This window comes from Zeus faber (assembly GCF_960531495.2).
Source record: "Zeus faber genome assembly, chromosome: 3".
NCBI classification, from domain to species: Eukaryota; Metazoa; Chordata; class Actinopteri; order Zeiformes; family Zeidae; genus Zeus; species Zeus faber.
In genome coordinates this window covers 29,658,454-29,683,453 of record NC_137190.1, presented here as the reverse complement: position 1 = coordinate 29,683,453, position 25,000 = coordinate 29,658,454, and the positions used below count along the sequence as shown (strand labels likewise).

General features: G+C 46.6%; 1 protein-coding gene across 1 annotated transcript in view; it reads right to left on the bottom strand.

Moving 5' to 3' along the window:
- The window catches only part of baz2ba (bromodomain adjacent to zinc finger domain, 2Ba), a 101,219-nt gene that overhangs the window by 47,495 nt on the left and 28,724 nt on the right, over nucleotides 1–25,000 (bottom strand). The gene's annotated exons all lie outside the window — the stretch shown is intronic.

The window sequence follows — 25,000 nt, the reverse complement described above, 5'->3', positions numbered from 1 at the left end:
CACTCGCAACACAACACATGTCCTCACATATAAATATATTAAATACTGGAGAGAGGAAGCAAACGCGCACGTGCACACACGCACGCACGCACGCACGCACGCACGCACACACACACACACACACACTTACGCATGTGCATTGTCTTCCGCCACTCTCCCTTTCACATCTCACTTCCCCTGAACAATATTTCTATTTAAGCCGGTTCTTTGACTCGCAGCTCTATTGATTCCATGCAGGCCAGGAGAGGCGAGGGGCATCTTTCAGGACAAAACAAAACTACACGAAAATAAACACAACGCGCCGACAAAAGGCCGCACCAGTCCAGAGAAAGTGGAGCGGCAGAAGCACCTTTTCCATTTCTTTTTTTGTTGAGCGGCAAGCTAATTGGCTTGAAATGGTACGCCTGGCCATAATTCAATGTTGCTATTGTGTATCTGGTGAAATGATCATGTTGACAGATTGCGTTGCAGGACGTGTGGTCTAAAGCAATGGCGATGGGGAAAAATGGAACAGGGATATTTGCACGGCACACAACGCGGTATGGGATATTACTTAAGTTTTACATACATTTACAATGTGATGAACTGTAGATCGATTCCTTAACTTAAAACTCTGAGCAGATATTATAATATACTGTATATAGATAGCAAGTGAAACTGCTGTAGAATGATTAACGTGGTCGGGAATGAATCCATATCGCACATCTGCATTTCCTATACACTCCATATTATGTCAGTTTCATTGAGAGAGAAGTTTTACTTCCATCATGGTAAAAAAGGTAACATATCAGAGAATACTCGAACCAAGAGCCATATCAAAAATATTAGGACTGACAAATGTGACCTGATTTTTTTGCCTTTTCGACACATTAAAGCATGTCAGATGTCTCTAATGGGAAAACAAGGTTTTCTGTCTCTCAATATGTTCTACTGACCCCAAACCCACACTCTTAAAGCAGTAAAACCAGTAAGTCTGTACCAGTCAGTGAAAGTAATGGACCGGATCAGCTTACAGCAGCACCCGATACTTAAACTTTAAGACTCCGAAATCGGTATCAGTGCTGATAAGGTGGTAAGTGGTAACTCTCCAACATTCAGAATACATGGTCAAAGTGCCACAATTTAACTCTAAAGCTGCTTTCACACATGATCTGTGTGAAAGCAGATGTCTGTTTACTAACCCCGTTAGGTATAGGTGCGGAGTGGAGCCTGGGTAGAGCGTGCAGGAGGCAGGACGTGACGCAATGACACATGACGCAGCGGAGATTTACAGCCCACCCAAGATGGCAGACGAGGCTACTGACTTATCAATAATTGTGACTTTTTTTTGAGTTCATACTCCATGTATTTGGACGTACCTGCAATATAAACGAAAAAGTGGAAAGGAATATAAAGGAAAACACAAGGGAGTACAAAGCAGCTACGCTCCATGCGAAGTTAAATAACCCTTCTTCACCCCCGGCGAGTGGGCGTGTTGATGATGTCAGCAGTCGCGTGATAGACACACCCATTCGCTCGCTGTGAATTCTCCGGACATTCACCTGCTCTGTCCAGACATACTGCTCAATCGGACATTATGCAGACTTTGTACGAGGGTGCTGGCTGGGTAAAGTCTGGTTAATGTCCAGTCCAAATAATTCAGACATTTGCGTTCACGCATACATTTGATCCTGTTCCTGCAGGTAATGTCCGGATAATTTCAGGGCTGCAGTAACTTTAACACTTGCACGAGTGCAGGATCATGTGAACTGATAAACCTCTTGTACATATACATCGGCCATCACACACACACACACACACACACACACACACACACACACACACACACACACACACACACACACACACACACACACACACACACACCAGAGTCAATACACACAAACACCAACGCAGAGAACACTACTCCAGAAATACACACCAGAAAACAACACAGTGTTTACACACACATAGTTCCACACAGAAACAGTGTTGATGTGTTTATTTGAACACACAAACTAACAGTTTGAAAACACAACATATGTTGTGTTCATACGCACACACAACCACAACACAATGACCAATCATACACACACACTCTCACATCACCTCCCCCGCCTATCACATTGACACCCCCCCTCTCCCCAACCTGACACTAATCCAGGTCTGAGAATCCCCTTCAAAAGCAACGTTTGCAGATTGTGTTTTACAGGCGGGCTTTGTTACTGTCATTACACATAAACAGTCTGCCTTCCTGCATTCTCCTTTTTTCTTCTCTTCTCTTCCTCCTCTCTCTCCCTCCTGCACCCCCCCCCCCCCCCCCCCCACACACACACACAACACATCAACCCCCCCCTCCGCTTCTCTCTCCTCTGCAGTGGGAGCAGAGCCACTGATTAAATCTCAGAGACAAAAGCTGCTATCCTCTGAATATCAAGTATCAGCCTTTTGCCAGCAGAACTGACAAGAGAGAGGGAGAGGGGAGAGCGAGAGCAAGAGGGAGAGAGATGGGGGAGGGAGAGGTGCAGATGACAGGAAAACCTGCTGCAGTCCGCGGGGAGGAAGGGCTGGTGAGGCGTCGGACTTGGGCGGCCATGACTGCCACTGCTGCAGTGGAGAGAAGATGGAGAAGGAGGAAGGAGGAAAAAGATGGCGGTTGTGCAATTATCAGCCAGGGTCAAAGGTCCCCATCGACGGCTTCTCTTGCCAAAAGGTGACGGGGATGTGGGTCAATGAGGTGAATCACTCCGGAGATAAGTCCAAATGAGCGGCCGTTTTTGCGCCGCTAACGACGCCGGGGAGAAGAATTTGATGTCCAAACAGGAAAAAAACGGCGAAAGGAGTTCATCGCGGCCGTCACACTTTGGTTTCCTTCGCTTTAATGGGGGGGGGAATGAAAAACGGGGAAGCGCCGTGGCCCTTTGTCATTATCATTATGCATGGGAAAACAAAAGCCTCGTGAGAGAGAAAGAGAGCGAGAGAGAGCGAGCAGGAGCCCCATTTGTTTGAAAAGAAAATATATATAGTGGGGGGGTGAAGGACAGGCTGTAAACCAATCCTGTCGTTTCTCAATATCCGCACTTAAAGCCCGGCTCTGTCAGAACGTGATGATGTGAATGGAATTGATCCCCCCCCATACCATCATCCCCCCCCACACACCCCCCAGTCACCAACAAACAACAAATAAGAACCCCCCCAACACACACACACACACACACGCACACACGCGCACACACACACACACACACACACACACACACACACACACACACGCGCACACACACAGACACAACTCCACAGCCTTTTTGCAGAGATGGAAAAACCACAGCTCTCCTCCCTGTCATCTCCTCTCATCTCCTCTCTTGCCTCTCAGAGGGCCTCTTCCCGAGACGAGAGACGGTGAGAGAGAAAAGGACGTGGAGAAGTAAAAGAAAGAGAGAGGGGGAGAGAGAGAGAGCGGAAGAGGAGCGGGGGGGATTTGCAAGGTGGGCCCCTTCCTCGCCAAATGCAAAACTGATCAGTTAGCGCAATTTAATCCAATAACAATAATAAGCCCGTGCGCGGCGGCACTGCGCCCCGCGACGCGTAGCAGTAACAAATGATTGCAACAATAATGGAGCGCCGGCATGTTTAAGGATCCAATCCAGGCTTAATTACGGGAAAATTTAAATGGATTTAGCATCGGAATTAGTTAGATTTTATAGGTAATTAACGGCGAAACGGCAGCAACGTATAAGGCGCGTGCTATAATCTCCGTGAAAGGCTAAATCAATTTAACTTAAATACCGCCGGCCAATCAGCAGTGAGCAGCGTGGCCACAAAAACAGCCTGCTCTGCAGAGAGAAAGAGAGAGAGAGAGAAAGAGAGAGAGAGAGAGAGAGAGAGAGAGAGAAAGAGAGAGGATTTACGCTAATGGACGGAACGTGTGATTTACAGGATGTGTTCCGACGGCGGATTCGCAATGGGGTCCACAAATGCAACATAGCACACAGCTGTCAGCGCGTGCGGCTAATGGCAAACCGGAGGCGGCAATCCTCCAGGAGACGGTGCGGCTATAAACAGCCCTGGAGGTGGAGGAGGCTGAAGGAGGATGGGGGAGGGTGGGGGTTATGATTGCACACGGCCTTCACAAAGAAACCTTCACATGTCACCGTCAACTCAGAGGAGGGCGTCACTGTAGAACGGGACCAGGGAGCGATTGAGAATGAGCGTGTGTGTTTATGTGTGTGTGTGTGTATGTGTGTGTGTGTGTGTGTGTGCGCGCGCGCGCACAGAGCTGTCTCGTGGCAGTGTGTGTGGCTCGTCTTTGTGATGTTGCATGTCTGTGTTGCGTGTGTCACGGTTCCCTGCTTAAGTATGCAGCAGTTTTGCATGGACTGGCAGCGTGTGTGTGTGTTAGTGTGTGTAGGCGTGTGTGTGTTTGTGTGTGTGTGTGTGTGTATCTCAAACCTAAACCTATTCAACTCCCTGTGTGACTAACCCCTGTCCCCCTTTTTTTTCCTCTCTCTCTCTCCTGTCTCCTGTCTTAATACTGTGCACACATGCACCATGTACAGACACACGTACGCGCGCGCGCACACACACACACACACACACACACACACACACACACACACACACACACACACACACACACACACACACACACCAGATGGCCGATACTAACTGAGATAATCCGCCAACAGAGTCATCAGCATGGATCAGTGGTAATCAGAGTGTGGACACAATGTCTCCTCCCCAGCCCTAATGGAAGACGCAGGGAAAAGAAGGGAAATGCATTATTCTCCTCCGTGCCTTGACCCCATTTGAAGACGCACCGTGGCTTCCAGCTCTCTCTCTTTCTCTCTCTCTCTCCCTCACCCCCCTCTTCTCCGGACCTACCGTGCTCTCTCTCGTGAGCCGCTAGCGTTGTCACAAGTGTGTTTAGCGCCGCCTACACACACTTAGCGATGCTGTGGCCAAGGGGGTGAGGTCAGGTCCTATGGAAGGGGGTTGGGGAGAGGAGGGGGTACGGGGTCGGGGGATGGGACTGTTCCCATCCCCCGACCTCTGTCCCCGACCCCAACCCCCTCCTCAACAAACCAACTTTATTTTGGCGCCTGACTCTCAAAAAGTCGGAACAAAAACGGTGCGCCGGCCGCCAGAGACCAAATAATTCTCTCCAACGGGGCGGTGGGAGCCTCCGTGGAAGCTCCGCCGGGTTCCCTGGTTGCCAGGTGACAAACCAGGACTGCAGCTCAGTCGGTCGCTTCCCCCGTTCCCCAGTTTACCAAACACCTCCTAAACATACACACTCACGCTTACACTCGCGCTGTTGTGTTTGCACTTGTGTGCGAGGTCGTTCGCCCCGATTCACAATGAGCCTGGGAAGTCTCACATAATACTGACCTTGCATTGCTCCGTTCCCGAGACCTGTAGTCTAATTTCATCTCTCTCTCTCTCTCTCTCTCTCTCTCTCTCTCTGTCTCTGTCTCTGTCTCTCTCTCTCTCTCGCTCCCTCTCGCTCTCTCTCTGTATAGGTGCGTGCCTGTGCGCTGGCCTCTAAAGGCAGAATATGTGCCTACAGACACATGCGTGTGTGGGCTTTTGCATGAGACTTATCGCAGCTCTTCTCGACCCCGCCCCCATTCCCCGCCTGCTCCCTGCCAACCAGGAAGTGACATAACCTCCAAGTCTTGGCAGTACTCGCGCTGTACCCTTTGGCCAGGGTCAAACGCCGATTTGGGAAGTTATTTAAAGTGGTGGTGACTGTTGATATTATGCAACGTATGCCGTAAAACAATCAAACTTAACCCATGTGCGTTTTTGGGGGATTTCTACCTGGCATTCCCCCACCGCCGTCTATGGCTGCCCGTTGTTCCAAAAGGTACCAACAGAGACCATCTCCCTCGGCGATCATAATGATAAACTCTTCCTCGTCGTCCAGCACTCTAGCTCCGCCGGTGTGTGGCCCAGAGGATATCAGCTTCCACCTACCACTCACCCCATCCACCCCCACCCGCCCCGCTCTGTGACAGACGGCAGAGCGGGGCATGGAGGGGGACGGGCACCATCTCACTCTCACCCTGTCCACTCTCTCCCCGCCTTGGCAGCGGTGCGGGCTACAAGTCTTAGTACAGCCACACCGCCGTCTGACTTACTGTCTGTCTGCCTGACTGTCTGTCTGCCTGACTGTCTTCTTGACCGCCTGTCTAACTGACTGTCTGCTTGACCGCCTGTCTGACTCACTGACTGACTGACTGACTGACTGATCAACTGACCGCCATGCCTGTCTTTTCCAGCTCACAACTCAACAAAAAGTTTCCCAACATCGCCTCGAGAACCGGATTCTCTGTTTGCCACCGTTTGATTTTAGGGAAGTTGTAGACGCACAGATCGAGATTCCAGTTTTCTGAGTTTTAGAAAGAGATGTAAACATGTGTAGTAGTAGTATTAAAAAGATGTACTAAAACAATGCTTTTGTTGCCCTTGATCTGACATTAACAAAAGGGTATTGTCATGAAGTAATTTCTTACATTTACATTTGATTAGTGTTACAATCATTAAACGTCCGATTTTCTAAGTCTAATGTTTGATTTACTGAATTTTATCGTTCTGTCTCTCTATGCAAACTACACTGAAGGTATCCAACTGACTGGAGGAGGCGAAATGCCACAATACAGTCCAAGCGTCTGTGGCAAGTGGCAATGAGGTTCCAGACTTCTTATCCGCTGAACGCAGTCATTACACACACACATGCACACACATGCACACACATGCACACACATGCACACCAGACAAACCTATATAGGCGCCAATGTCGCTGTAAATTGCTTTGGATAAAGACTTCATTCGAATGGCATGTCACACGCTTTCTGTGTGTATTTTTAAGATGCCGGGGAATCGGCTCTTGCCAAGTGGCTTGATATGCCTCTGCACACACACACACGAACACACGAACACACACACACACACACACACACACACACACACACACACACACACACACACACACACACACACACACACACACACACACATACACATACACACACTGCGGACGCCACAGGCTGGAACCAACACCCTCTCCGCACCATAGCGACTCTGCTGGGTTCCCACTGACAATAATGTGATTTTGGGACATGGTGATGACTCGGTGGGGAGGAACAGGAAAGGCTTGTCACTTGTGTTTGATGTCAAGCCTCCGTGTGACAGAATAGTGTTACTCAGCTCATCCAGACACCCAGCACTATTCCCATTTTCTGGCCATAAATAGAAGAGAATGAGTTACACCCGCCTGTGTGTGTGTGTGTGAGTCTCACGGTCTCATGCAAATGCACACGCACACACAGTAACGGCTAAATCTAACTGCGGTAATGTGAGTTCCATAAGTAGATTCCACTTGCTCTTGCACCGTATTTGCATCCAGTCGGAACTAATTATTCGCCCCATGGTAACCTGGACGAGGTCTTCACATAAAAAAAAAAGAGGAAAAAAAACCCACAGGAGTGTGCGTCAGGCAATCATCCTTGATGAATCTGCCCTTCTCCCCGCGCTCGCCGCTCACACTCAGCAGCCAGTGTCTGTCCTCATTACAGCTCCTCCACCGAGCCAAACACATCTGGCCGCTACTGGCTGCGTACATATACAAGAGCCCCATAATGACTTCGGAGCCGCGTAGAAGCACGGAAAAGTGCGTCCTATATAAGCTAAAGGAGAAGATGGATACAACTTCTCTGCACAAAACACGCCGCATGTCATTCGTCTCAGTTCGCTCACATTCTCTCGCGCGCACCGTACAAAGGTAACACCAATACCACCCAAGCTAATGCCCGTACCATTTACGCTCCAGCGCTATAGTTTATACACTTACACCGCGTCTCTCTAATCTACGATTATTATGTAAAGTTGTTTTTATTACTCTCAGATCATTTCAGCGGTGGGTTTGCCTCCGGGCCCTGGTGTTACCATGGGGCGTTCATCATCGAAACGTGAACGTGATGTTTATGTTTCAGCGTGGGGTATATCCCTGTTATGCAATATCGAGACTACATATCCTCCCTCCCTTGATATTAGTCTACGTACTGACATACTATTACCAGTAGCTTGAAGAACCCGGATGTTCTGTCTTTACGCCACCTTCTAGTGCGTTTTCAAACAGTGCTGTCCCGTTTTTGGACATTTTGAGGTGCTTCCCATTTCAGTTTGACAGAAGTACGTTTTGAGTGGATTTTAGTTGTGGAAGGCATAGAGTGAAATGTTTTACAAACAAAACACCTTAAACACATCTCCCTTAAACTACGATTGTCCATTATACACCTGTCACTGTGCAAAATTGCACAACCGGTAACAAGGTAAATATATGCTATTAGTGCTGTCGGCCTATTGTAGATGCAGAAAAGGGACAAGAAGGAGGTCAGGGACGATAAGCAAAAGAAGAGAATAGGGGAAGATTCAGAAAGGGGAGGGGAGTGTTGAGGATACGCAGAATGCAGATGACACGCACGTCAAAGGGAAGAAAAAAGCACTGACACTGAAGGAACAATGGAACATCCAGAGACTGGAGGAGCGCCTTCCATCCCTTTTTCCATTAAAAGACACTTGTGTCGAACTGCATTTTTCCTTTCAAGAGCGCCACGTGACGATAGGTGATATCACTGTGGACGACTAATGAGTTTCAGCCCTCGCCCGGACACAACAAAATAGTCCATTCATGACGACGGCACAACGGCCGCAAAATGGAATGCGAGTTGTTTGAATGTTGCTAGTTGAGTCAGTGGAATAATGACCCGTGCAAAAGAAAACATGGACGCACACGGCGCCATGTTGTCTGTGTCACCGGCCCTCTCAGAGATCATAATTACCTTTTATTTCCATCACAGGCAGACACCTACCTTTCATTGTCACTCATATATAATGATGAATATCATATTAAACGTGGGTCTCCTGCCTACATAATAATGTGATAATAAACGGTATTTATAGGGCACCAATCAAAGTTGCAAAGTGTGTCACAAAAAAAGGAAAAAGGAAAGTTTAAAGTTTAAAGACAAACAACACAAATCAAACATAAATAAATGAACACAAAAAAATAATGGGTAAAGACAATTGATAATATAAAGAAAATTTATACAAACAAATATATATATATATATGTATATATGTATATTATATAACACACCTTATTTAAACTGTGATGACTGTCATAGAATGTCACAGCTAAATATATCTCTATATAAACAATAATACAATTATATATTTATTTTTATCATTGTTTTATTGGGGGAAAAATATATATATGTATGTATATATATATATATATATATATATATATATATATATTTTTTACAATTATTTTTTTTACGCTCATATCTCAGACATATCTAAGACATATCTAAGTTTGGAACAGGCGTTAAGAAAATAGAGGTAACTCCTCCTTTTTTTTTAAATTAGCCATGACCTATATTTGTCGAAGAAAACAAGCCATATTTACTTCTTCTTACTTCTTACTTCTTGCAGCAGCGAGCGGCTGCAAGAAGCAGTCACCTCGGACTGAACTCAGCTCCTCCATTAAGGTTTGCACCAACATTGCAATTTGAAATCGCTTCGTGGTGAGCATCGTTTCATTCAGTGGAGTGGTTTGTTATCTGAAACCAACAGTAATCACACGAGGACCATAATTTTAGCTTTTTTTTTTTTTCTTTTCTTTTTAATTCCTGAGCAAGTCATATCCAACACCTCCGCTGATGAATCCTAACGACCAGCAGAGGAAGCTCGGACCGACCGCCGCGCGAAGCGCCGCCCCCCGGAAGTACGACTTCCCTGGCATGTGATAACGTGGTCTCATAACTTATTCTTCTTCACAGGGCCGCTCCGGGTTTATCTTGTCGACGGTGCCTAACCCGGCCAAACAGCGAGGTCATAATGCACACCAGTTCACCGCCGTGGGGGTCGGTGGGTTTCCGACGGCGGAAGGAGCTTACGCGGCTGTCGTCGTGGCTCAGTGAAGACCGGCGCGCGCTTCCGCCTTGACGCCTGTTTGTCGTGGCCTCTCGGACGCCGCTTTATCCTTTCTTACCCCCACGGCGTTCCTCTCGCTCGCCCTCTCTCGTTCGCTCTCTCTATTCATGAACCCCCCCCCCCCTGCCCACCTCCCTCTCCTCCCCCCCCTCTCTCCTTTTCCATTAGCATTTTCTCCAGGGGTCAAAATGTTTCGCTGAAACCGACGTCAATAACACCTGGGCCAGGAACATTGTGTAATGATGATTCCATTAACAGCGCTTAGCTCTCTGTTGTGTTTTTCGCTGATGCAGCCGCGCCGCCAGGAAAACGGAGGCAAGCGCTTTGCTTTTTCAGTTTGTTTTGGTTTGCTTTATTTGATCAACAAAACGTGTTGCCTCGGCGAAGTCCCGTTTTTTTTTTTTCGGGGGGGGCCGCGCGTGAAGCGAAAGAAAAGCCATCGGAGACACGGCGGGCGGTGACCCCAGCTTTGGGCGATTCTGTTTTTTTGATCGCTCTCTGATCATTTCCGGGGCGGAATTTGCCTCCAGGCCTATAGACGACGTGGGAGAATTCCTCAACGCTGAAAAAGAAGAAAACCTTGCAGCAGCCAAATCAAGTGGTATTGGTGGGGGGAGGCGACTTCATCAAAATGCCCACGAGGAAACCATCCTGGTGTTACCATGGGGTGTTCATCACAAAACCTGGACATGGTGTTTATTTTTCAAGGGGAATATACCCCTGTTTGGCAATATTTGGAGGTTTTATTCTTCCTTAACCTGATAATATTACATAATTTGGACGACAATTATTCATATACCGGTGGACGTAACCATTTGGAGCAGTTGGGGGTTAAATGTCTTGCTTAGGGACATTACAGCCAGCAACCTTTGGGTTACTGGACGACCCGCTCTACCTCCTGAGCTACTGTCCCCCAACCTGCATATTAGTCTACATACTTGGAGATGTTCTGTCTTCCTCCAGATTTACACCAACTTCCATCATGTCTTCAAACTGTCTCGTCCCTTTTTTTGGACATTTTGAGGCGCTCGCCGTTTTCGTTTGACAAAAGTAGGTTTTTTTGAGCCTCTCTGAGGTTTCCGCAAGCATTGGAAGTCGGTGGCAGTTATTGGACTTTTGTGGAGGAAGGCATAGAGTGGAATGTTCTCCAAACGACACACCTTAAACAGATCTCCCTTAAGCTGCCATTGTGCAAAACTCCACCAGCTTTTTATTTTATCAACAACACGCGTGGCTATGGCGACTCTGGGACGAGTTTTTCAAGTCGAGTTTTTCAGTGTTTTTCAAGTCGAGTTTTTCAGTGCCGAGCGTGAATTTAAAGAAAAGCCATCGGAGACACTGCGCGCGGCGACCCGCGCTTAGGGGGAACAGGAAACGCGCAAGCAATAGGCGCGATGTGTCAATCACCTGTGCCGCTGCGCCGGGCAAATTGGTGCACTATTTAATGTTAAACATGTGACAACGACTGGCTGGATGAGAATAGTGTTGTATTGACAGAGAGCTCAGCAAAACAGCGGGCAGCCAGCCACTCCGTTCTGCTCCACTGCAACATGGGAGGGAGGCCAGCATGGACACACACACACACACACACACACACACACGCACACACACACACACACACACACACACACACACACACACACACAGACACTGTCCGGCATACGTACAAACACACCGGTGCATGTCTGCACACAAAAACACCCGCCCGTGCACATGGACGCCCGCGCACACACACACACACACACACACACACACACACACACACACACACACACACACACCCACACACACACACACACACCACACACACAGAGCAGCAGGTGAGGTGCCAGCGCATAGCGCCGCTGCCATTTTTCAGTGTCTTGCTCGGGGAGAGGGGCTCTGACATTTTATGAAGCGCTCGGCTGAAATCAGTCGCTTGTAATGGCGGCTGGACTGTCACTCTTTCTCCCAACAACCCCCCCCCCCCCACACACACACACACACACACACACACACACACACACACTCCTGCTCCAGCCCGCTTCAAAGACATTATCTCTTCCCCCTGATTACCATAATCTAATCAATTTCAGAAAATTGTCTTTTAATTACAAAGGAAATTCTCGTCTCACTCTTCATGTTGGGGGCGCGGGGGTAAAAAAAAAAAAAAAAAAAAAAAGGGTTCAGGTTTCTGAAAGTGTTCAGTTAAGCTGGTAAAAAGGTTGGAGTCTGCCCGGAACGGCATTGTGACATGTTGGCCCGGAGACGTAACCGGAAAAGGTGAGCAGGAAAAAGGAAATCAACCGGAGAGACATAATAAATCACAATGCTTTACCCATAAATCAGTCCAGATTTTCACAGAGAGGACGGTTTGCCGGTCGGCGTGACAGCCCTGGCTCGGTGACACACCTAACACTTCTTGTTTAAAAAGGGGCAAGAATGTCCTCGTTAAAACTTAAAAAAACGGCAGATACCTGCCATTTACTGCGGGGACGATGATTGTCACTTTCGCAGAGTGCTGTTTCGTGTGACGTGGGGTATACAAACGCGAGGCGGCTTCACGCCGAGGCCGTCAGCAGAGCCCGGCAGCCCCGGCAGCCTGGGCCTCCGCAGTTTACAAGAGTGACACATTTTGGCAATTCATGCCCCAAACTTTCCCTTAACTTTGGACTCTCTCTCTCTCTCTCTCTCTCTCTCTCTCTCTCTCTCTCTCTCCCTCCCTCTCTCGCTGGGTACATTTGGGGAGTAAATCTGAGAATAACATGCCCACGGGAAAAATAAAGAGTCAACCTAAAATATGTGGGAAGTGTCAAATCCAAATCGCACCGTGTAGGCTACGCTATAAACCTTAAACTAAGCCGATTTCATTAATGTGACATTAGCATTCGTAATGAGAATGAGGGAGGGGGGGGGGGCCCTGGGGACATCTTTGTACTGCTACACAAGATGCACATGCATAGGCTCACGCGCACACACACATACACACACACACACACACACACACACACACACACACACACACACACACATTAATGTCCAAGTGTCGATTTACTTCCAAATTACACAAGAATCGGCAAAAGCGCAGAAGTGAGCAAATGTTTCACCCACGTAAGTTTAATAAAAATATATCAAAGCTGAGTCTCGGCAGACTATCAACGAGGCTAAGTAAATCTGTTCAACCCCCCCTCCCTCCACTCCCCCATGATCTGAGCAGGAAACAGATACAAACAGCGGAGAAGGGAGGAAGAGAGGAAGTGCCTCAAAACTTCAGAGCGCTGTCAATCATCCCCTGTTTTATCATCGGCATGAAGGAGCGTCTCATGCGGCGTCGGTCAGGGGTGTGAGACACCTCCCACGATTAAACCTGCGCCCCGCCAACAAACATGGTTGGATGAAGGAGCAGGAAATCCAAGTCTGAAAGGTATCTTAAAGTGGAAAGCCGAGACATTATTCGATTGAACAAATTCCATATTTCATACTGTTATTTTTAGTTGGACCTTGTTTAGAAACAGCCATCCAATGTGTGTGCTCCTCAATGTGGTCTTTCCATTGTTGGTGTCGGGCTCAACCTTTCCCAGCAAGAAGGCAAAGATGGGCACAAAGTGAAAGGCAGCCCGAGGTAAAGTTGATAAACCAGCTTAGAAGCATAAACATGTTTTTGTCTTTATTTTTACAATTACAAATGCATTGTACTTGTACTTTGACAACTGTTTTTTTAAGGGGGTCAAAGACCAGGCGAGGACATCTCCCAGTTCCCTGCGTACTTGAGGTGATTAACACAAGAAGAGGAATGGAAACAGGAAATACACAAAATACATGTTTCGGCTTCACTCTCAGCTCCACTGACTTCGCGAAAAAACATGAACTCTGCCGGCGTTCGGGTATACTTATAAAACACGCTCTAAACAACCAAGGTCGACCAAAGTACAACGCGAGCAATAAAGCAAGGGCAGGGCAACAATGGAAAATGAAAACAAAACAAAGCAAGAACAGATCTGCCTGGATACAGGCCTTCAGTCACATGCTCAGCCTGTGATGACACCTGTGTTCAACCACCCATGCACATACCAGTCCAGTCGCCCGATTTTATAAATAATAAATAATTCCCATCATCTGGGCAGAAAAAAAGGACATTCTGTTCAAAGGTAAAATAAATGGTTCAGGCCATGCAGGTTAAAGTTTATTTAAAATAAGTGGACTCTCAGAAAGCTTTTGAGAGTGTCCACAGAGGTGTAGATATCAGCAGATACCATTGCAGAGAGGCTGCTCTGTAATGTCGACCAGCGGTTATTAGTGCGGGGCCCCCAAGGGGTCCTTCAAGAGGATCCAGGGAGTCCCCTGCAAGATGATTAATAGTTAAACTTCGCCATTATTTCCATTTACAAAGCTGTTATATCCCTACTGTTAACTATATAATAAACAGGTGTGGAGGTTTGGACTCAATCATAACTCACAATAACTTCTTAGATTGGGGGATGCAGGCTCCATGGGTTGATGTGTATCGAATGGAGGTTTGAAAAAGGTTGAGAATCCCTACTCTGGGTGTTGTTTCAATACTAGTCTTGGAGAACACTGAAGATGAAATTGGGGTCTGAGGGGTTGAAGTCAGAGATACAACATGGCGCCAGGCAAAGGGAGGAAAGTCTGTCAGTGGACAGACGCATGAAGATGGGGAATGTGGTCTGGCTTCCAGTCAGTCAGAGGCCGTGCAGAAGCATTGTGCACCAGCTGCAGGCGTGACGGGGATGACTGGAGATGAAGCACGGGGCGTCTTTTCTGCAGCATGGAATGTGTGAAAGGCTATGATTTTCCAAGTTCCAAGTTGGAATAAAGAAAACACCCAAAGATATTTATTTGATTTAGGCTGAATCAACCGATCATACACTCATATTGCGTTGTGTTGCGGAGAACAGAAGCTGATAAACAGCTGTATCTCTGATGAAGGGTTGTCAGGATGTATGATAAGAGTTTATTTTATGTCTGAGTTGAGTCGCAGAAAATTCAATCAGGTAATCATCTTAACAGTATCAGGAAAAAGGCCCTCGGCGGTATGTAAATGAGAAGTTTATCTAGACAAGAAGCATCAAACATGAGGCTGTTAAAGAAGTGTAGAGGAGGTTGTAATTTGGCCTGCAACTTGATTTGATGTTTTAGTGTTTGTTTATGAAATACAAAACTTGTATTTAAATTGGGTTATTTTCTATCTGCGTGGAATTTTCAGGTTCAGGAAACTTGTTCTGAAATCTCGTAATTTTTTGATCATAGGAATGTAGATGTGCATGCAGACTAGTGTTCTGCCTGTAGGTATCTAATGGTACCTTAGCATTTGAAGTTACCAAAAGTATCAAATAATTGTTAAAAATCATCAGACCAGAGTTAGAGTACATGAGTACACGCCAGATGGTTGGAAGCTGTGTTCCTTTAATATGCAAATGAACGCCAGACACCCACAGAAACAAACACACCCTTAAAATAATGTAAGAGGAACAACAAGGAAATACCGTGCTCAAGAGTTCTTGATAACATTTCAGGGAGTAGACTACCAACACAACCAACACAACCCACTATTGCAAATTCAGGATTTTGCATTCCCTGTACCGTGAATGTTTTATTAGCGGTATTTCACCACTACAAGGGCGAATAAACACAATGTGCGCTGCGCCGCATGTATGAGGACGGTCTTGATCAGTTGGATGTTGATCAGCTTGATCAGCAGATTGCTTGCAACTTAATTAGCCCAAAAGAGCTTCTGAACCGCCTGCGTCGGCCGTGTGCACGCACATGGACCTCCAACTTAAGAACGTGATCCGAGCCCCATCAAGTGGTATTTAGTCTAATCAAATCAGCAACCTGAAATTAAACGCCCCTGATGCATTGTGGGTTCTTCAAAATATTGTTCAGTAGTTTAATGCCAATGTGCCAATAACACACACTTGACCTGGGGGTGGCCAGATGGGACCACAGAAAATCTTGGGGTGGCACACCAAAACCTTGTTGGTTGTGGTGATTTTAACACGTTTATTTTAACACGTATAATGTGATTTTGAAGGGGAAGCAGGAAGAGAGTGGGCATGGGAGCAGAGCCGGAGCATGTGCATGCAAGATGCATGTCGGACCGTGCACGAGTAGTCCTGCCCCGTGCTCGCGCGACCCTCCCTGCGCGCATTGCAACTGCTCAACACTCGCCCGCTCGTCAACTTGACTTTTGAGACGGGGATGGAATAGACAGTGCCTGAGAAACAAGCGGAAAGCGCTTCAGTCTCAGTCCTACCATTACTGTATCAGTTGGTAATGGCAAACTGGCCCTATACCAGTGGATCAGCTGTCATCATTGATTGACCAGCGTTTATCCCGCCTTCTTGTGTTGATGAACTTGACCAACTGTTCACCCCTGGCCACCCCCTAAAACCGGCATAGCTGGGTGTAAACAAAAGAACAGTAGACTCAACTGACACTAAATACCTCCTATATCTCATTAACGCTGAAGAGGTGATTGGCATTGGCATTGGCATTGTCAAGGCTTCCTCTTAGTTCTGGGTCATTGTCACTGTTAACCTTCAAAACGTCTTTCTCACCAAAAAAGAGCACCCCCGTGATCCTCTGTCCATATTTATTCTCTGTTATGTACGTGGCGGTGCGGACCCACTCAGTAAATCCCTCCTAGGATGGATGAACCCATCCTGAACCGTGATGGCAAAATGTCTGGTTGGAACATTTTACCATCTTTTTTTGCAGTTCCCTGAAGATCGCTATTTTACCTCTTGGGAGAAGCAGAGAACTCTTAAAATATATCCGGACAGGGTTTTGTCACAATGGCACTGGAGGACATGTGAAATATCCACAAGAGTTCCTTTTCCTGTGACTGTCCGCAGCCTCGTTTCCTGTGGCAACGCGCTCCTCTGTCGTTTCACATACATATCTGAACCCCCTGACGCCCATTGTGAACCGCGTACGATACACACCGACAAAGATGCACAATATTTGCCGCACAGACACACTCCTATAGATGCACACAAACAGCCCTCTGCACATGCAGCGTCAGCGGTTCTCAGACGTGCCAGTGTTGTGTCACAAGATCTTTGTGTGTGAAACCGAGATCCAAGTGCCTCAGAGGACGAGCCAATCACAGCGCTCCGTCTCAGAGTCCCCCTTTGTCAGCCAATGGTTGTTTACAGCGAAACCACGGCGGCAGGAGGGGGTAGGAGGGGGGTGGGCAGTAGCAGCCTCCACTCTGTGTTCATCTGCCCCCCAGATTTTATGTGTCTGTACATGAGGAAACTTGCGATACGGAAGAATAAATTATCACGGTGATTGTAGGGGGGTTCAGAGATGTAATCACAACATCCTGTGTGGGGGAATACGACTGAGGCAAACGGCATAGAGCGAGGCCGAAAGAGCGAGACCGAAAGAGCCAATATTTAAATTCTGTAACCAGGTTGTCTACATGTATCAAAGAGTTGCAATTAATAATTTCTAAGACCTTTATAATACAAATTAAGATAGATTTTCTTTGTTTTTCTTTTTCTCTTTCATTAGGGTCAAAGTTGAGTACCTTTAAAAATTGCAATTAACCACGCAATTAATCGTGTAATTAATATAATCATTTGTTTATGTTAAAATGAAGACCTCTTAAATTCTAATTCAAGGGCACAAAATGACTATAAAGACTTTATATTGTCAAAAACTGAAATTAAGACATTTACACTTTAATACCGTTTCTACATCAAAATTAGCGGGTATACCGGGTTTTTTAAATGCGCCTAAAAATTGCCAGGAGAGGAATATGTTGTTCTTTTTTTTTTTTGTGTGTCACGTTCAACGTCACAAACACACTGCAAATGGGCCATGTCATGGTTCCGGTGTGATTGGGAAAAAAAACAGTAGAGGCAGCATGGAGTATTCACGCCCGTACCCGCGCACCGGCAGCGCCGGATGCGTGGGTCCTTCGGCGGAGCCGCTCCTCCGCTTCTGAGACTGGCTTGGGGCGGGGCTGGAGTAAGTCGGAGCACGGCGTGGAGCGGGGGGGTTCTCCCCTGTTGTCTCCACAGAGCGATCCCCACACTCAAAACATTTCATGGTCTCCCCTGCCGGAAAAAAGTCAATAACTTCTGATTTTGGAATCTAAATAGGATATGAAATGATCGAATGATGCGTGGATATTCCTGTCTATTTACGGGGCAAGGTCCTAAACGTCAACGTATGTTGCATCGCGCAGGTGAAGCGGCCAAAACTAGCAGGTCGACCCGGGTGCCATGTTTCTATCAAATCCGATCGGAGCTGGAGCCGATAAAAACCTGTGACTACTGCAGGGTCCTTTGTCCCGGGACTGAAAACTGAAACAGAAAAAGGTTTAACCTTTCCCACTGCACACAAATGCCAGATGTTAGCAGGTGTTACCGGGTTTTTGGTGCTGTGGGAAAGTGGTATAAGACGGACACAAAGACCACAAAACTGTGGCGATCCATCAGTAGATGGAGCAAGCGGGAGGATTCCCGGCGTGGTGGCGAGGCTGAAACCGTGGGTTTCTTGTGTTGCCCATCGCTCGCGTCTTGCCCACTGTGTGCCCCCAGAGGGAGACCGGCCGGGGACCGCCGGGACCACCATCACCACCGTCACCATGCTGTCTCGGCCGCATGCACATGAAACACAGGCTGGGATTACAGACGGCTCAAGTATGACTCAACCCGAGTTGGGCTCGCGGATTTGACCTCCCTTTGTTGTTCTGCTTGGGCTTGAGTGCATGCGAGCGTGCGCACACACACACACACACACACACACACACACACACACACGGGCGCACACACACGGGCGCACACACACACACACACATACACACACACGCAAATACACTGGCCGTTCTGATAACTATATTACGGGCCGGCGGAGACAACCTCTCAGTTCCACACACCTGCCAAAGACAGATGTTAATAATAAATCTGAAACCTCGCGCCAAAGAGAAGCTCAACGCGGCACCACAAACTCAGCGCAAGGCGCGCTAACGAGAACACGAACAGCTGCGTGTGACAACACACGCACACACACACACACACACACACACACCAGCGATGAAAGCACCGACTACACGCGTGCACCTGACACACACAGAGGGGAAATAAAGTGGAGAGACAGACCGAGAGAGAGAGGGAGAGAGAGACAGATAGAGGTGGGGGGGGGGGTTTTCCCCACTTGCTTTCTCATCGCTCGTGCGTCTGGTGTGTTTGTGTCCTCCAGAGCCGGCCACTTTTAAGTGCAGTTGTTCTCAGCGCCGCACAAAATCCTCCACGATGACAAGAGGCAAACAAGTCGCAACACGGCTGGAAGCGGAGTGGGCGGTCGGGTTGGGGAAAGCTCTGGTTCTCCCCTCCTCGCCCCGCGCCGCTCTGCTCCTGCTGACTCAGTGAATTTCAACCATTTCTTCATTTAAATATTGCACTCGCTGCTGATGTGTTATGTAGTCGCCAGGGCCTGGATTCACAGGCGCCGCTGAAAGATTGACTTAAAATAAAATGCAGTGAGAGCAACGCACTCGGCAAAAAGACACAGATAACACGGAAGGCCTATAATTCCACTTCCTGTCAGCAAGAGTGGCACATTTCCTGGATACTGTGTATAATGAAAGAAAAAACTAGTAATGTCGTGATTTGTAACTCTGTCAAAAATTCCTCATGGAAAAAGGAAATATGTAGAGAGGAGAGCAGAGTGTGGGTGTGTGTGTGCGCGTGTTTTTGTGTGTGTGGGGGGGGGGGGGTCTCTGAGTTCCTGTGTATTCTAAATAAGGTGTGTGTGTGTGGGTGTGTCACGGTTGTGTGTTTGTGGTTTGTGGGTTTTCTGTTGTGTCTTGTGATGGGTTGCCTGTTTTGTGGTGTGTGTGTGTGTGTGTGTGTGTGTGTGTGTGTGTGTGTGTGTGTGTGTGTGTGTGTGTGTGTGTGTGTGTGTGTGTGTGTCTTCATGCCTTGTGGCCCAGAAACAGGATCAAACTTCAAGTTAGCAAACAGCACGGTAACATTATCTGCTTTTCTGATGCCCTGGAATGCAAAGTGGCTGTAAAAGTCAGATAATGTGGTGTCTCGTCACAACTACAAAATATGTATCGCGGTGTGTGTGTGTGTGTGTGTGTGTGTGTGTGTGTGTGTGTGTGTGTGTGTGCATTACACTGACAAAATGTGTGTCACCCTAACCCTATTTGAGGATGTCCCTCCCCATTAAGTGCATAAGAAAATGTGTGTTGTATATGTTTCTGCATTCAAACACTATAGGAGACTAAATAAAAGTTTTGAGTGTAAATAGGGCTGTGATATATGAAGCTATATGCACAGATTGGGCACAACATTAGAACCATCACTAATAACTACTAATATTGCGTAGCTCCCCCTCGTGCCACCAAAACAGCTCTGACCCTTGGAGGCATGGACTCCACAAGACCTCTGAAGGTGTCCTGTGGTATCTGGCACCAAGACGTTAGCAGCAGATCCTTTAAGTCCTGGAAGTTGTGAGGTGGGGCCCCCGTGGATCGGGCTTGTTGTTCCAGCACATCCCACAGATGCTCCATCGGATCAGATCCTAAAACCAGTCATCCACATGTTGTAGAAGAAAACGTGATTCATCAGACCAGGCCACCTTCTTCCATTGCTCCATGGTCCAGTTCTGACGCTCACGTGTCCATTGTAGGAGCTTTCAGTGGTGGACAGGGGTCATCATGGGCACTGTGACTGGTCTGCAGCTACGCAGCCCCATACACAGCAAGCTGTGATGCACTGTGTGTTCTGACACCTTTCTATCATAGCAGCATTAACTTTTTCAGCAATCTGTGCTACAGTAGCTCTTCTGTGGGATCAAACCAGACAGGCTAGACTTCGCTGCCCATGTGCATCACTGAGCCTTGGGTGCCCATGACCCTGTCGCCGGTTCACTGGTTGTCTTCCCTTGGACCATTTTTGGTAGGTACTAACCACTGCATACTGGGAACACCCCATAAGACCGGCTGTTTTGGAGATCCTCTGACTGATCCTCTGTCGCCTAGACATCAGAATTTGGTCCTTGTCAAAGTGGCTCAGATCCTTACACTTGCCCATATTTCCTGCTTCCAACACATCAACTTCAAGAACTGACTGTTCACTTGCCGCCTAATATATCCCACCCCTTGACAGGTGCCATTGGAACGAGATGATCCATGTTATTCACTTCACCTCTCAATGGTTTTAATGTTGCGGCTGATCGGTGTATATATAGTATATTTATGTATGTATAGTATAGTAAATCCAGACACCTGTGTCATTGCAGACAGTAAAAGCTTCCAGAAATGGCATACATAGACTTATTATGGCAAAAAGGAAACAAGAATGAGTTAGCAAGCCACTTTTTTTGTGCTTAGCATGTATAATAGTTTGATTTTGGTTTATGTTTTTTGCTTTGCCCTGCTTCCACTACAACTGAATGGACATGATGTCTATAAATCACTTTCATTGCCTTATTTTGCGCCCTTTACAATAAAGAATTGTGTATTTCTATTGATCAAAACCGATATGATCACACTTATAGCTGAGGTGGTGCTGGAAAGAGTGAGACCCTGCATTATGGGTATAGACAATTTTTTTATGTGCAAAACAAAGCAAAGTAAATGTATAGAAAAAAAACTCCCTGAAGGGATGATATAGTAAATGAGGTGAATTTAACATCCCATAAAAATACAGATTAACCCTGACATGGTATTTTCAAAGGAGCCATCAGTCGTACAAAATCTCAAAATGTCAAGATCTCTTCGTTTCACACCAACGATGGACCCAAGACGGCAACGTCAAACACGAACTAATGTAAACTCAATCAAAAAGCAATTAGCCAGGAGTCGGGGCGGAGGGGTTGGGGGTGGCGGGTGGGGGCGTTCGGTTTCACTCCGCTAAGCGCGAGGCGGGTTCCCGGGGCCCGCTAAAAAACCTTAGCGTGGCCCTTCCTTGTGATGCCCGTGAGCCTCTAACATCCGTGACTGCAGAGGTCGGGCTGGCCGAGCCGGGCCGGGCGACGGGGTTAAAGGGATGAAACCAAGTGTGAAATGTGAGAAGACAAGCCAACATGGTTTCTCAGCCGACGAACACAAGAGCGACAAACACATCTCTGTCACCGCGGGGCATTGGAGGTACGCTCCAGGAGAGAGAGGGACGGTCCCCCGAAAACTCCAGAGCTGATTCGGAGTGAGTGCTTATTCCGGATGTAGATATATACAGTATGTACTGTATTTGTAAGACCGTACTTCATTGGACTTGGGATTTGAAGAACCTCTCATTGTAATAGTCTGTTGTTCTTCAGATGGGGAGTCTACACAGACATCCCTTTTAGTGTGTGTGTGTGTGTGTGTGCGCATGTCACTACATTTCTCTACTTCATTCAGATTTTTGCATCAGAATATATATGACATATATATGACATATATATATATATATATATATATAAAAATACATAAAAAAAATTATAAAAAAAAACCCATATATATATATATATATATATATATATATATATATTTATTTATTTATTTAATTTTTTTTTTTAATATATAAATATTTTTATTAAGTGAAGTATATGAGTAACTATGACTAAGTAATGTAAATAAAAGTAAGCATTTTTTGTCAATTGTAATCAGGATATGCATGAGCTTTATCCTTTATACTGAATTATAGGCTGTGTTATATCAAGGCACCAGATCTGACAAGTACTTTTACCCCTAATACTTTTATTATATTAAGGGGCAACTACTCATGTACTTTTACGTCAGTAGAAAGTTCAGTGTCTGTCAATTTGTTGTGTGTGAACATGTGTGTGTGCTAAAAAAAAAAGGAGCGAGCGAAATCCTCAGAGCAACAGATGCATATGCATCTAGACCAGGGGTGCCCAATAGGTAGATCGCGTGCCAATCAAATATATTTTTTTAGATGTTAGCCTATCTATCATCATCTATCCCCCACTTGGCATTTGCCACTGGATTGACGTACAGGGCGGCCAGCCTAATGTTGCTTAAAACTATGTTCATTGGGTTACAATCACAACTACTTAGATCTCCTCTTTTCTAACACACGGGTCACGACGTAGAAAACGCGTGAGCTACTGCAAAACTTCAGCGGGCTAAGTTACCTAGTTAGCCTTTCAATTTATATCTACTAAAGAAGGGATATAAAAAATGAGTGGGAGAGCCCGACCAAGTAAGAAACCAAAAGCGTACCACTTCCATGCGGAATGGGAGGGGGAGTTTTTTTCCACCGTGTCATACTCAAAGTGCGTTCGTCTGATCTGTCAACCTACCGAAAAAGGGAAATGTGGAAAGGCACTTTCCAACTGTTCATAAAAAATACGACGGGGATTTCCTTCCGAAGAGCGAGCTGAGAAAGAGAAAGCTGACTGGACTGAAATTGCAGTTAATCGGACAGCGGCCATTTTTGACGCAGCTGAATCCAAAAGCAAAGGCTGCCACCCAAAGCATCGTTCGGGTGAGTCACGCCATCATTAAGCGTAAGAAGTCCTTCCAAGATGGAGAGATGGTAAAAGAGGCCTTCGTTGAGGCAGGGGACTCGTTGTTTCGGGACTTTAAAAATAAACCAGAAATATTTTCTTAAATCAAAGCTCTTCAGCTATCAAGAAGTACAGTTACACGGTGCTGTGAAGTGATGATTTGACAGAGCAGCTTTGGAAGGAGATCGTGGACCGTGAGTGTTTCTCATTGCAAGTAGACGAGTCTACGGCCATAAGTGATATAGCACAACTGTGCATTTTTTATTTGGATGGTGTTTACAGATATGGCTGCAAAAGAGGAGCTGTTAACAATACTGCCCATGAAAGAACACACGCGGGGAGAGGACATTTTTCAGTCCTTCAAAAACTTTATCGACAAAACCCAGCTCCCAGTGTGTAAATTGATGTCAATCACCACGGACGGTGCGCCCGCAATGCTGGGCCGCTTGAATGGATTTATTACCAAGTGCAGGGAGGACGGTGCTTTCCCAAACTTCCTTAACTACCACTGCATAATACACCAACAAGCATTATGTGCAAAAATGCTTGACATGAAAGAGATAGTGGATGTGGCAACAGAAATGTTCTATTCGAGCGAGATCTCTTCAAAGACGGCTGTTCCGTGCGCAGCTGGAGGAGGTTGACTGCAACTACTCTGACCTCTTGCTACACACTGACATGAGATGGCTAAGTAGGGGGAAATTCCTGCAGAGATTTCGAGAGCTCTGTCCGGAGATAAAGGACTTTTTCCATGTCAGTAAAAATGCAGAATACAAGCAACTTAATGACGATCAGTGGCTGCTAGACATTTTTAACTGATCCGACCAACATATTGAATGAGCTTAATTCAGAGCTGCAAGGAAAAGACAAAACGGTGGTCGACATGATCAGTTCAGTTAATGCCTGAAATGAAAAATGCAACTTCTGTCCTCAAAGCTGCAGCTCCATAATTTGGGGAACTTTCAAAACCTTGCATCAGATCTGGAGAACCCAACCCTGTGTAGCGCCCAACTTGACAGTGGGCGCTACACAGAGCAGATTGAAAACTGTCTGTCAGGCTCTGACAAACGGTTTCAAAGACTTTGCTTTACTCGAGGCCAATCGCTACATTTATGTGCTGCCCATTTAGGGAAGATATTGAGGTTGATTTACTCGCATCAAAAATTGCAACACTGTTTCACCTGGACTCCTCTGCAGTGGAGGATGAGATGTTGACACTACAGGCTGACATTCAGCTCAAGTCCAGGGCTCATGGACAGTTTTGGAACTTACTCACGGAGGAAAAGTACCCAAGCATGAGGAAATGTGCTACCTCCTTGACTGCATTATTCGGCTCTACTTATTTATGCGAGTGAGCCTTTCCCCACCTGAAGATTATGAAGTCCAAATACCATTCCACCATGACAGATGATTATTTGGAAGCCTGCTTGAGGCTGGCTACCAGCAGCTACTGTCTGGACTATGCAACCCCGGCCAACTCCATTCAGTGCAAGTCATCCGAGTAAGGTAGTGACCATGAATGTATTTTATTGTATTGTGCCGTAAA